The sequence below is a fragment of the Lonchura striata genome, chromosome 1A, assembly GCF_050655825.1.
Source record: "Lonchura striata isolate lonStrDom1 chromosome 1A, ASM5065582v1, whole genome shotgun sequence".
NCBI lineage: Eukaryota > Metazoa > Chordata > Aves > Passeriformes > Estrildidae > Lonchura > Lonchura striata.
In genome coordinates, this window is record NC_140741.1 from 25680815 (window position 1) to 25695264 (window position 14450).

The 14450-nt window shown below is 43.8% G+C and overlaps 1 long non-coding RNA gene across 4 annotated transcripts; it reads left to right on the top strand.

Annotated features, from left to right (window-relative positions):
• The first annotated feature begins 420 nt into the window (after positions 1–420).
• LOC146763411 (uncharacterized) lies at positions 421–12779 on the top strand. Of its 4 annotated transcripts, none has more exons than XR_014951905.1 (3): positions 421–2674; positions 5028–8433; positions 8608–12779. It is a non-coding gene; the product is annotated as an uncharacterized LOC146763411 (long non-coding RNA). The 4 variants fall into 4 exon arrangements; XR_014951906.1 differs by having other exon boundaries at positions 5028–8212; positions 8307–12779; XR_014951904.1 differs by having other exon boundaries at positions 5028–7627; positions 7718–12779.
• Positions 12780–14450: the final 1671 nt, after the last annotated feature.

Below are 14450 nucleotides of genomic sequence, written 5' to 3' on the forward strand. Positions count from 1 at the left end.
CTGGTCACCCCCTTTATCTCAGGACAGATGGGGGTCAGGGAGGCATTACACCTCTGCAGCTCCTCTGATCACTGCACCAACTCTTCTCCAGCCAAACTGCCTGCTCACTGGACAAAAGCTCATGATCCCCACAATTGTGCAGCAAAAACCGGGCTTAAGGAGGTACCAGGAAACATGGCAGGCCAGAAATGCCACAGGTAGTCCCTAAAACCGAGAAGCTATGGCTGGTTGCTTTTATATTTTTAAGGCACTTAAGTGGTTGTATTTTTCACAACTCCTGAGCTCAGCAGTAACTCTGCAGAACTGGATTCCTTATTATGGGGCTGCTTCACTCTGATATTTAGCCTCAATTTAAGTTGTATTTTCTCCTTTTTTTTTTTTAACTCAACAGCAAGTCATAAAACAATGCACCATCAAAATGATGGTGCACCCTCTCCAATGGCATCTTTCTCCAAGTCTGAAGCTGGGCTGCTAGTGCAGGTGTTCCTAAAGAGAAAGCAAACCAGGATACCCAAGACTTTCTGCTCTTTTATTTAGCTTATCATCTCAGCTTACTGAGCAAACACTTCCATCTAGTGGTCTGCTCCACATATTCTGGGATGATGGATGTCCTTGGGAGTAACAAGTGATCAAAACTTTCTGCAGAGGAAAAACAATGATCTTACGGAATAATCAGATTATTTCTCGCTGGCGAGAGGGGCTGGATTGTGTCAAGTCACTTAGCTTTCCCCTCTGAAGCACAGGGCTGATTATCATGTAATGCTGTGCAGCTGCTACGAGTAGCATGCACATTATAGGAGTAATCAGTAGTAAATTACTTCTGAGACAATACTTGGTTGCATGTAAATTATTGCTTTGGGTAGTCATTTGGAATAGATGAGTTTTGCAAAGTTTAAACAATCCTAGTGGGGGATCCTGCTCTCCTTAAGGGGACAAACTACACTGCTGAAGAGTCAGCACAGAGGAGTGCATGCACACAGGTTCATCCAAGTGCTGCTCCTGCTCTGCTCCTAGCCCTTGTGCTCTCTGGAGTAAATTGTTTAAACTCTTTGCCTACTTTCTCTACTTGAACCATGCAGACAGTATGTGGGCTATCTACCATGTTACTGGGTGGTATAAATAATAATGCCAGCACAGAATTCCCTTTAGGAAAACATTTGTGCTGGCTCTCTGATGCCTCACATGGATCTTGGCATTAAAGGACTTGTAGGGAATACTAAAGGAGAGGGCTGCCATCAGGTATCCTATGTCTCAAAGTGTACATGAACAGGTCTGAGATCACAGCTGGGAGACATTGATTTTTTACCTTCAGAGCTTAATTTTATTTTTATGACAGCACTGGAATATTCTATTAAAGAATGATGACAGCCACGATCACCTGAAAAACGTCTAGAAGCACCCACCTTGCAAATGCATGTATTTCCCAGACCCTCTCTTAACCAGCACCAATGTTTCTTCACATTCCTATATGAATTTCAACAGCAGCTGAATTTCCCATGTGACACCAATCCCCTGGACCACTGCCTCCTCTGCAGAGTCAAAAGCAAGAAAATTAAAGCCTCAAAAGAAAGTACACGCCAGACAAATGCATCTTGCTCTGCACCACAGGTATGGAGAGAGGGAGCAGAGGTGACATTGGACACCCACGGCACAGTCAAGGATGGCAGTGAGGCTCCTGAAGTTTCTATCCAATGTCTTATTTGCTAGGTTATTCTTTCTCCTTCAAACATCTCACTGTGGGATAAAATCTTCAGGCATCTTTAAGAAGAAATTTTACTATTATTCTTTCTTTCAGGGCAGAACAGCTCTGCTTAATACATTTTTAAAGACTATATTCATCTAGGAAGACTATTAATAATTAAGAAGAAAACAATATTATTATGGAAATTAAGGCACCTCTGGGTCTATGAGAACATGGTGTTTCCTGATGACTTAGTGGCATCCCTTCTAGCTCCTGCACAAACAGCATGGAGAACAGGAGACATTTGTACCCCAGAGGGACCCCTCTGTTTAGTCCAGGTCAATGCGCAGGGCTAATGCTCTGTAATTAAAGACAAGCTGTCAAATGATTTTTCACAAATTTTCAGCCTTTTGTTTGCATTAAGGCAGTGAGAGAACCTTCCTCCCTCCTTGTCCTGTCATTGCAGGATCACTAAAGAGGTTCTGCTTGTGATGGACCAGCAGGAATCACAGCTGCTTCCCATTGTGGGGCTGAAGGAAATTCCAGGCCTCTGCAGATTTCAACATGCAGGACTACATTGTCAGATGTGGTTATAGAAGTGAATATCTTGCTGGACATCATGTTTTGAACACACTCTGCTGTGGGAGGATGGATTGTTGGAGAATAGAGATCGTGCTGAAGGCAATCTCACCCCTGAGGACTTGCAGCTGGACTAATTACCAAAGAGTAGGAATGGCCCTGCCCTTAATAGGTCACAGCTGTGTCCAATAAGGATGGCCCAATAAAGATGGGTTATAAAAGAGTGGGTCAGCTTGTTGAGAGGAGAGTTGGAGTCATTGGCTCTGCTGCTGTGAGGAGTGAGGGTCAGCTGGTCATGCTACAGGCAGGAAGGGTCAGGTGCTTGTGGTAGGGACAGAGAGAAGTCAGCCAGCTGTGCAGAAGAAAAGGAGTCAGTGCTGCAAGGAGCTGCCTGTGTGAACTCACAGAGAGAAGGTATGAAAGTTTTACACTGGAATGATAGCCTGATGGTCTCTCATTTGGTGCCAAGCAGCAATGCTGACATTCTGCAAGTGCTCAGTGGCCTGTACTGGACCTGAGAAATGGAGGACTGGCCTTTGCCTGTGCATTTTATGAGAGCCACTGGCACAATTAGGGTTGCACACAGTCCTGCAGCCAGATACTGCAGTATATGTGATATGCCTCCAACAGGAGTTCCCTGATGGGCCCTACCCATCTGGAGATGTCTGTGCTGCAGGGATCACTGCTTACCAGACAGAATTTGGCTGGTTTGGACCCTAATAGCTATGTAGCCTTGGCAACATCCAAATTTCTTGGGGCCTTCCTGGAGAGTACTTAGAGCTGGTTTCTCCTTCATTGTGGGCCAAAGTGGTCCCTGGACATGCTGGGAGGTGCTAATGACAGAAGGAGGTCATTGCTGCTTTGGTGCCCATAAGTGGAGGTTAAATACAGGGACTGGAGCAATGTCATAGGAAAAAAATGGCTTACTTCTCTGAAATTCTTAAAATCAGATAATCTTCTTTGGCCTGAGCAGTGTTCATCTAATCTGAGAAGGAATAATCCTGCTCCCTCTCCCAGTGAAGAACCACTGATGAGCCAGTACTCTACTGCCCACAGGGGTTGGGTACCAACAAAAACTTCTTCTTCCCCCCTTACTTTCACATGTACTGATTCCCTCTCCTTTAAAAGAGTGGTGGGATGAGCAGTATATCTGCAATATGTCTGTGGCAGAGTGGCTACCTGAAGTGAAATTACTACTCATCAGCTGAGCTGCCATAGCAGATTGGATTCAGGTATTCATTGCTCAGTCCAGAAAAGAAATAAAATTTCTTGTCCTGGGTGACCTCTGTAAAGTTGCTGAGCTGCAGACTAAGCTGTGACTCACTTGCTGTGCTCCCAGAGTTTGCATGGATAAACTGTTTCAACCTTTTCACCCATCTCTACCTACAGAAACTTTTCCTGGAGTCTGTTCTACATGGAGACCTACAAATAAGTTCAACAAATTTTAGATTAAACTTTACAAGTGGTTCCTTCCTCTCTAAGCAATGCAAATAAGGACAGGTGTGCCAAGTTTTAAGACTTTCCTGCCTTCCAATGTCTTCATGAAATACCAGTGCTCTCAGCTCAGACTGGGAGAAGTTACTCAGTGACCTCAGTTTCAGCTGAGGCTTGTTTTCCTGTGAGCAAGTAAGGGTTAATGCTACAATACCCCCTTCTCTGCAGGGCACTGTGTGGTAGGGGGTGTTTCATGGTCAGTGAGTGGCTTCAGCTCTACTCTCAGTGCTGCTTCATCTATTTGCTATCTGAGAGAAACAAATTGTGTGTCAGTGCCTACCTATTCTTTAGGGTTCATCCTGGAGAGAGAAATCAATGACTCTATCTCTTCTTGAAGCATCTACATTAAAACATTGGGAGTGAAGTCTGAGACTGTGTGTGTGTGTCCACGCATGGTTCAGCATTGCCATTCATCTTCACTCTCCAAATCAACAATTACCTGGAGTCCCCCAGGAGGGAAATGCACTCCTCTCATAAGCTTGGAGTAATGACTAGGAAGCAGTGGTGTGTAACAGGATCCCCAGTGCTAAGCTTTCCCTGATAAGCACATACACTAATAAAATAACCCTAAGTTGGTTCCAGTCCTTAACACTTCCTTATTACTATTCCATTGGGCCTGTGTTGGGAAGAGAAACATCACTTCCCTGCAAACTAATATCCAAATGCAAGTTGTGCTTAGCATCCTACATGAGTTCCCTGTGTTTTCCATCTCTTTGACTTGACAGGATGATCACTCCCTGCTACCTGTGAGAAAATATTCTGCACTTATATATTTCCTTCCTAATTTCTTGGTGTATAACTTTCTTTTACCCTTCCTCCTTGCTTCTGACCACTTTGGAAGCAAAGACCAGTAACCCTTGAGATTCCTGCTATGCATGCCAGATCAATTTTTTTGTCAGAAGACTAGAGAAAAAGTGGAAAGAAGTTTCTTAACATAAGAAACCCATGAGAACTTAGCAATAAAAATTTCTTTACTTTGAGATGAGATGGTACAGTGCTGAAAGCATACATAAAAAAGAATCAGCTACTAAAATATAATTTACATGCAGCCCAGCTTGACATGGCCAGTCCTTTTCCATACCTTCTTGTTCTGCATATGTGCTGACTGATCTTTGAGCTCATATAATTGGAGAGAGCGGGAGCTTGTGTATTTGCTCTATGATATTATTATGAACTCTTCTCTGTACATAAATCTGCTTGACTCCTTAAAGAAGCTATAGCTATTCATGCCAATTTTTAGTTATATATTAAAATGTGTTTGTCTCTCACCCAGGGAACCTTGACATTGGTTAAAATTGCAGCCTACGTACACAAGAACATCTCCAGAGCTTGAAAGACACAGCACTCATCATGTGGTCCAATAGGCTGTGGATTCTTGTGCCTATGTGCATATGCATTTGTTCTAGCCAGACCCTGCCTGGATATAATAACAGGAGCAGAAGCCCAGACAAAGTCGAGGGTTAAGAAGCAGGTAGAAATGGAGAAGAGATTGTGGAGAAGGCAGAGGAAAAGAAGGGACAGCAGAAAGAAAAAAGACAAAGAATATATTCACATGTACCTGCTCTCATGTACACACAACAAAGCTCTGTGCCAAAATTGTCTGCCAGGAAACTCATCATCCAAGGGGGAACCTCTTGTTCAGGGTTGCTCCCCAGGCAGAAAGCAGAGCTGCCAGACACAGTATCACCTCCTGTGTCCCAGCAGCCCAGCTACAGCAATGAGGAAATCCTCAGCTTCGCCGCCCACAGCTGGGATGCAAAGACCAGCAGGAGCATGGCTCTGCTCTGGTCCCAAAAGCCCACGCAGTGAAGAACAGGACCATGGTATGGAGCAGAAGCAAGGCATTGTGTAGTGGTGCTGGGAGGAAAGTGGGTCTTGTGCTCAAGAAATCAGGGCAGCATTCCTGACTGTGTGTCATGACACCAGGGAAGCTGGGGGACACCTCCTGAGTGTGGCAAGGGGCAGGCAGTGAGAGAAGCCAGCCTTGTCCTGCCCTGTGCTGCTTTGTACTATAAAGGTTATTTCCATAACTCCTGTGGCAGCAGGGAATTTCCACAGGACTGACAGAAGTCTTGTGTTGTGCTAATATTTTAAAAGGGTAAAGGAGAGGACCCAGGTAATTATAGACCTGTCAAGCTGACATCGATCCCAGGTAAAATAATGGAGCAGCTAATAGGAGAAATATAATTCATGCCCATCAGCAGGGGTTTATGGAAAACAGACCCTGTCAAAGGAACTTAATATCTTTCTTTGCTGTGATTACAAGTTTACTTGATGAAGTCAGTGTTGTTGATGGCAAAAAAATTTAAGGTTTTTCCAAAGCATTCAACTTGGTGCTACGCACTAACTGGATTTAAATCCTAGGATGATATCAAAGCCAACAGAGCATGTAGTAAATTAATTAAAGTGACTGACACTGAAAATATGACAGAAACCAGAAAGCTGTCATCATGGCAATTGTCTAATGGATTGGGTCCCACAAGGTGAGGTGGGTTGCATGATGGTATTTTACTTTCATATCTGTGGTCTACTGAAATCTGCAACTCAAATTTGTTGTACTGAGATTGGAAGGCTAAAAAATTGTGAGGAGACATCACTGATACAAAAAACTTTGTAATTTCTTGGTGATCTTAGAGGAACATATATGGTAGAACTATATGTGTTTCAGTGGAGTCCAATGTGAAGTAAGCATATCTAAGAACAGAAAATGTCGGTGATTCCTATGGGACAGGGAGCAGACAGGAATGCCTTAAAAAATGAGTTGTGAACCCAAATTAACCATGCATAAATATCCAGTGTAATGCTGTCAACAAAAGGTCTGGTAGAGCACCTGATCAGGGCCACCTCTGTGGCCAGTAAGAAGATAAGTTTCACCTTTTGTTTGAAACTTGCAAACACACCAGGCAGCCAGACTGCTCAGTTCAAGAAACAGTTTGGTGAGGTGGAGATGCTCCAGACCAGATTCAGGACAATATCCCTGGAATTTGCAGACCTGCCTTTCTAGGCGTGACTCAGAGCCAAACTTGCTGAGCGATACCTGCTCTGGAGCTCGTCCTTGATGAATTACTCTACTCCCAGTATTTATTTCCTGTACCTGTAAGTAAGGAACATTACTTGTCTGCTTGTCAGGGCATTGCAACAACAACTGGAGATAACAGCTGAAAAGCACTGCCTCAGTGCCAGCTCACTATATAGCTCCATACATTTTATTATTGAGTCTGCTCAGCACTGAGCAGACTGCAAAGTCTCTCTTTCACCCCAAATGGCTTCCTTTGCCTCAAGAGGCATCAGGAAAGGCTCAAAATAGCCCCAGAGGCTCTCACAAAACCTTCCTGCTGATAATACCAATGTGCACCATGCACAGCCTAAGTGCACATCCTGTACTGTGGTTTAAGCCATGATACCAAGTTGAGCTAGTGCAGATGGCTGTGCACCATTAATTGGTTACTAACAGTAATAAATGGCTCCATTGCGTGGACTTGTAGTCTTATAAATAAGGTCCCTGGCATTTGTATTGACAGTAGGCAGCATGTGGAAATGTTCTGGGGAGAGGTGAGCTCCCAGCCCCTGTGGAATGCAAGCTGCCACTCTGCATCTTGGCCAAGCAACTATTTATTTTGTATTTCAATTAGAAAAAAGCTCATCAGATCATTTGGTAGGGAAAAAAAATGTAAAAATAAGGCTGACCTCTATGCCCACTCTGGGGGCTAAATTTTCTTATTTGATTAACATTTCCCAGGTTCAGAAATAGGGTGGCTGACTAAGAGGCTTAAGATCTCTGAGGTGAAATGATGCTACTGACTGAAAAATATGCATTAGCTGGCATCAGCACAGCCAGAAAAAAAAAGAAATCCACTTAGAGCTGCTTCTCCTGTAAGATAAGCCCCAGGTTCACAGAGTGAGATGCCTCCTCCCTGCTGCAGCAGTGAATTAAGTTTGTCATTTGTTATTGTGTCTTTCCAGCGAGCAGAATAGCAGCCCTGGGCTGTAATCTCCACTCATCTGAGTCTGCACAGTAATTGCTGGCAGCCATGGAAACCAAACTTCCCACAGTCATTTATAAACTTGACCCTCCTTGCTTCCTTATTGCCGTATTCAGCCAAGCCCTTGATGGCGGTAAGCGAAGAGAGAGAAAAGCGTAAACTGCGAGAAAATGCAAACGTTTGGCGGCAGAGCACAGAGAACTGGCCAAGAGCCCACCGTGGAGTGGGAGCCTTTCCAATGTCACCGCTGGCTTTGCAGCAGGCTCCTGGTGAAGGAGGTGGCGCGGAGCCATCTGCTGCGATAAGCTCCAGTTAGTGACTAACGGGCCTCCGTCTGCAGCGCGTGGGATGTGAGGATGTCTCCTCGCTTCCAAATCCCACCGCCGGCTTCCCTGGGAGCCTTGGCCATGCCACAGGACTTGCTTGCTGCCTGAGACATCCCAGCTGTAAACTCTTTCACAGAATCATGGTGAAGGTGAAATTATGAAGGCCACTCAGTAGATCAAAGATTTGGACTATAGAAGGCCAAAGAACTCATTTTCTATTTTCATGCTTCTATTTTCCTAAAGGGTGCAACAAAGATTCTAAGAATGTTTCCAGCCCAGCTGATGATGAAGAACCTTGCCTAGGTGACATCCCACCAGAAAACTCAATCACCAAATACTACGTGCACAGTCTTTGTATGGCTGAAGCCAGGTGAGATCTCTGCATCACTGTTAATTACACAACTTTGTGGCCATCCAGAAATCTGATCATCTTATAATTGCTGTGAAATACCTATAGCAGCAATAAAAAACAAATAAATCATTCAATAATGGCTAGATTTTATCTAGTTTAATTATTCAAGGATCCTCAACTGTCGCACTTCAGGAACAGCAATGACTGAATACTGACAGGAGTTTCAACACTACTGAAAAACAAGTCGTTGACCTTTGGGAGCATCAGATTACACCAGCTGACAAATGGCTACATCTCATTCCTACAATCCTCTTGTAAGGGTTTCTTTTCTTTCCCCAGTACTTTTGCTATGTCAATATTATTTGATCTAAAGCCCAGTTCAAAGGGATGACTTTTTTTCTTCTTAACATGCCACACCAGGTTATGATATCCTGTCAAAATGTGTTAAGCCAGGCTCAGTTATGTTAAAATGTGACACAGCTATAGCAGCTGCAGCATTCAAAGATGGTCTTTTCTGGCATGGTGAATTAAGAAGTATACCACCTCATTTAATTTTTTTCTTTTGGGAAGAGGGAAGAAAATTAAGGTCTGCTTATCTTGATTTTTTGTTGTTTTTTTTTTCTAAAACAGACCTCTGAAACTATTTGGACCTTATTTAAAAGGAAAGTAATATGCTTTGGTGTCATTTACCCAAGAGCTGTGTGCTAGCCATAAAGTTTGGCTCTAAAGGTTAAATTTTCTTGTGTTCAGATTTATTTTGAACCAAGGTTTTCAGATTGAAAGAATGTGACACCTCTTAGAAGGATTTAGGCTCTTCCTTCCTCTTTAAGTACTACCTGATGCAACAGGCTTCTCCTGGTCATAGGAAAGAATAGCAGATGCACAACACTCCCTTTTCTTTTCCTAAATCCTTGTAGCCATTTTGTCTATATCTTCCCACAACATCTGTATTTAAATTTACCATCCCTCTGCATTATTAAAAAGCCTACATGGAGCTTATGGGAGATTTGCACCTCTGTGCTGTACAGCACAGATTGGGAATGTTGCAGAAGGGGAGTTCAAGTAGCAGAAATTGCTGTGCCCAGTTGCATCTGCTCAAATTTGGCCTATTAAAACTACCAGAATATCAACTTTTAACATCTAGGCTTTCCTCTCTAGCTTTCTAGCAGCTGGTTACTAAACTTAGTCATGAGAAATGGTGCACAGAGGCATCTGGAAAAAACAGGTGATCATGATAATAAGTGCAATATAATGAATTGGCATGAAATGTTGGGCTTAAGCATGGAGAGAAATCTATTTCATATTTTCAGCATCCAGGGTATTTGCCTTAAGATGCTGGGTGTATTTTTGACATGATTTGTTTTAAAAAGAGACAAATATCTAATTAGGTAAGCCCACTGCCTCTAAATCTCTGGGTAGTTTAGAGTCTGCACATAGGTTAATCTGCTCTAAAGCTGCACACATGCATGTCAAACATATGCACCAGAAATGCTTTCATAGCTAGAAATCTTTAGGGAGGCTAATGGGACAGCATGTGAACAAGCTCAACAGGTCAAGAAACATCCTAACAGCACCTTTCTCACCCAGACTCTCTCTGCCCAGGGTGAGGTCCTGCCTGCCCCTGGAATCAGCTCCACTTCACGTGGTCACCAACTCCTTATCTGCAGCACTGCCCACAGCCCGGGTAGGGATCACCACCTGGGATTTGCCCTAACAAATTTGCTGAGGCTTCAGGTGCAACATTAAACAGAACAGAGTAAAACTGCAGCTTTCTCAGCACCCACTTAATTCAGCTGCTGTAATTTCTGTGTATTGACTTGACCTAAATTATTTAACAAGTGATGTTTATTAGAACAAGCAGCACATATGCTTGCCCTGTTCTTATTCTTCTCCAGGCATCTGTCCATGGCAGCAGTTTGGGAGGGAAGGGGGAGGAAGGAAAGGAAAGAAAGCTGCTGATTTTTGTTTGGAGTTGGTTTCTTTCAGGCTGATAAATTCCCTGGTGACTACAAAAGATATTTAATGGGTGAGGTGGAATAAGACCCACTGAAGTGTCCCATTTGCTGCAGGGTGTGGGATTTAGCCAGACTGGGTTGGCCCACTCCCCTTCCCAGCCAGGCCCATGAAGGTGTTGTTCTTCAGCTGGCTTTGCCAGTTCAGCCCATTGTGGGGAGTTATGGCTGCACTGGTGCTCTGTGGCACAGAGGCTGGATGCAGTGGGAGGAGGATGCTCAGACAGAAAGGCAGCAATATCCTCTTTGGACAAGAGGGGAGGAGCTGGGGGTCAGCACCAGTGTCATAGGGTCTCAGACCTCTGATGATCTGGAAGAACACTGCCAGCCTCACAGTATTAGGCATAGACCCTCACAACCACAGACAGCAACTAAGCAATATGAAGTCCTGAAATTTTCTCCCAAAACTCTTCTAGTGATACTTCCACATGCCCCAAACCACCAATCCCTTTCCCCAGAATCTAGCTATGGTAGGATCCTTGTACACTGGGCATAGCACAGTGTTTGTAGCTTTACTCTCCTTGGAGGATTAGAGCCTTTCAGTCTTCATGCTGTCAGCTGCTCCACCCAAAAGCAGTGACTGGGATTTGACTTCTAAAAGCTGTTTCTGGGGGCATACAGACTCTGGTGGCAATGCCTCCATGAGGTTTTACACATGTAGTGCTTCTGAAGTCCATCTGTTCTCAGAGAAGCTGGGCTCCACTGCTGTTCACCCCAAAGGATCAAGAGAAATGAAGGAAGATGCAACAACTTGTCCAGACCCATTCTTCAGCAGGAGGTAGGAAAGATGCAAGTGGGAAACTGCTAGTTCTGCTTCTTCCAAAATCTGACTGCACATGGCAAATTGGGAGGCAGAGCATGGATTGTTACATCCTATAGGACAAACAGAATTAACAGCCCTGGTGCTAGCCAAACACAGAATTATAAAAAACAGGGATGGAAGGGCTCAAACAACATCTTGTCCACCCCAATTCCACAAGGCACCATCTGCTGTTTGCCTAGTCAGCTCTTAAAAGCCTCCCACTATGGAGATGTCACTGACTTTCAGGCAACCTTCTCCATGCTTTTTCTGCCATTGCTGTCAGGAAGCTTTGTTCTCATGCCAAATTTAAGTCTCTTTCTACAATGTAAGGCCATTATTCCTTACCCTCACCAAAGCAGTCAGGGAAAAAAAAAAATGTTTCCTTACTGAGGCTTTTTGTGTTTTTAGAAACCAATGTTAACTCTGTCTTCAGTCATCTCTCAGTTAAGCCTCGTTCTTTCACTCTTCCCCCCGTTAACGTTTTCCACCATCTATGCTCTCCAATTGGCTCAGAACTCTTGGAGTGTGGTGATAACATGTCCAAAAAAGGACCCAGCAGTTTTCCAATTGATGATGTTTGTCCTTGAACCATAAACTATTTTTCAGGGTCACTTTTTTCCGTAAGGCATTTCAAATCCTGCCTTCCAAACGTGTGTAGAGCCCTTTCCAGATGTGTGTAGAGCTCACCCTCAGCTGCAGGTTTAATAATCCCCTAGCCCATCCACCAAGCTGTTTTAATGAAAACATGGTATTATAAGGCACCCATGCAATAAATCTTTAGAGTTTGACAGCAAATCATTGAAAACTTATCTCTAGATCTGTTTATCCTTTTTCCATTGGACTATTCTCTAGCTTGTGTAGCTCCATGTCTATAGCAGACTGACATTCTTGTTTTAGTCAGTTTGTACTGGGAAAGCACCAGCATGAGTTTCCAAGGGAGTCATGCTAGGTGCAGCCTCCAAAGAGGTGGATTTTTCCCTTGTAGGAACTCCCAGCACATGTCCCATGACTGTAGACAGTTGAGTTCCACTTCTGGTAGCTGCAGTAAATGAAAGACCAGGCTCCATCTCCACAGTGTGTTTAGGAAGGGAAAGCTTTCTGGAGCCATTAAGTCACTAACGTCCGTGCAGTCAGACCTGAAAGAAAGGTGCTGAATTGATGGATGTACTTGTCATATTTATGGTTTGTAGCAGAGTGATGAATGTGCTTTGTGGTTTATAATGTGATGCTCATTTAACTCTCCATTTTAAGATCGGCCTGATTTATAGAAGCCAGTGTTACTATTGCGTTTCAGTGGAGTGACAGGGATAATATTAGAGCACAGAGGTTTGTCAATTAGTCTTGAATGACAAAGCCAGGCTCCAAATGGCTGCCTCTGATTGGGAAGATTTAACACTGGGGAAAATGGATCCATTTTAAATACATCTCTGGTGCAGGAGTGACCCACTGATTTATGTCCCTACCCAGCATTTTGTGGAAGTCCTATTTTATAGAGATACAGCTGCAGCTGCCTCAGTGAGTCAATTCACAGAGGTGTGTTCCAGCACACAGCACACCTCTGGCTGCAGCAGATGTCAGGTACCACTACCCAGCTGTAACAGAACACCCCAGAGCCATCCCTTCCCTACTTTTCTCATGATGGTTAATGGTTTGGAGTACATTAGTTTTTATTACCCATGGAGAGGTACTTGATTTTTGGGAGTCAGGGGTTCTGTATGTACCAGGAAGGGTGGGTGCAAGGTCTCTAATCGTGTGAGTCAGGGCAGGCACTGCTGAGAGCTTTGACTTATCAGACTTAACACACATCAGTGTCCATGTTTTCAACCTCTGCTCTGCCATGAAGCCTCTGCTGACTTTTTTAAGCAGGTCTCTTCCTCCATCAGCCTCATATTTCCCTCCACTCTAAAGCTAATGGAAGTTCTTAGCTCACACATACAATTAGCACTCAAGCAGCACTCTAAAACCACCAAGCACATGTGTGTTCTAAGCTTTTTTCACCCCAGGAAGGCAAATGCCTATGTGTAACACAAAATCACATCATACTATTTCTGGCAAGATCTTTGATGTTCATTTACCCCAAAATTCTTTGCCAGGCTACTGGAAATGCAATTAGTTATCAAGCTAAAAATAGCAAAACATCTGAGGTGGAGGCAAGAAATTTAGAAAAGTGAAAATGTGTGCAGACAGAGAAGGCAAGATCACCCATTTAAATCAGTCAGCACACCTATTCTTTTTCATTTGCTGTCTTGGACCCTCTGGATTTTGTTTACTCCTGCAGAATTTTATGACAGCTGCCCCTTGGGAGTGCATTGCACATTGAATTTTGTCCCTGGGACAGGGACATTTTAAGCAGCCAGATAGTGTGGGAAACAAAAAGTTGAATGCCCAGGTACCTGGTGCTGCAGAGGTGCTTGGAGGTCATGATGAGAAGTGGTGACAGCTTCATTTTGGGAGGGGAGGAGCAGATCCAGCCAGAGGTGCTGTCAGGGATGGGGTGGAGAGGAGCCTGCCGATGGGTTCCAGGGGCAGAGCTGGTACAGGGCTGGGAATATAAAGATGTGGTTGGGTCTGGGGAGGAACCTCATCTGTTGGCTCAAACAAAACCAAACCCCCATCACCTAGGCTGCTTTTGAAGGGTGCTGAGAGCACCTCAGCACCAGCACTTCCTGAGAGAGCCCTGGAAAAATGCCTCCCTCCCATGGAAAATGGGCATAGTAAACCATATGTTAGCAGTGATGTTGCAGTCAGGCTCTGTCACCAGAAAGGCCACAGACAGCCTATATATTGCTCTGAAGTGGGTCTCCTGCAGGTTAGTTCTTACTGCTATTTTTAGGATGAGGCACTTTATGTCTTCAACTTTCCCCCCTTTTTTTTTTCACCATCAAATGGCTGTGAACTCTCACAGTTGGTGGAAATTTGTATCCATCAGCAGCAATAGATCCATCATGACTAGGCTGAGGTAACTGAATGCAGAAATGCATATTTGAGATGCTGTTCATTTTAATAAACTACACTGTGTGAGTGGAATAGATTTTGAATTTAACATATAGTGGCATGAAATAATTCTTACTAAGTGGTATCTGGAGTCAGTTTTCAATCTAATTTCCCTTTTGTAGTTTGTTTTGGGTTTTTTTGTTTCATTTTTGTTGCATAAATAGATTTTATAAATATCAGCAAATTAAGGTTTGGGCATGTAGCAGGTTTTCCTTATGATGAAGAGG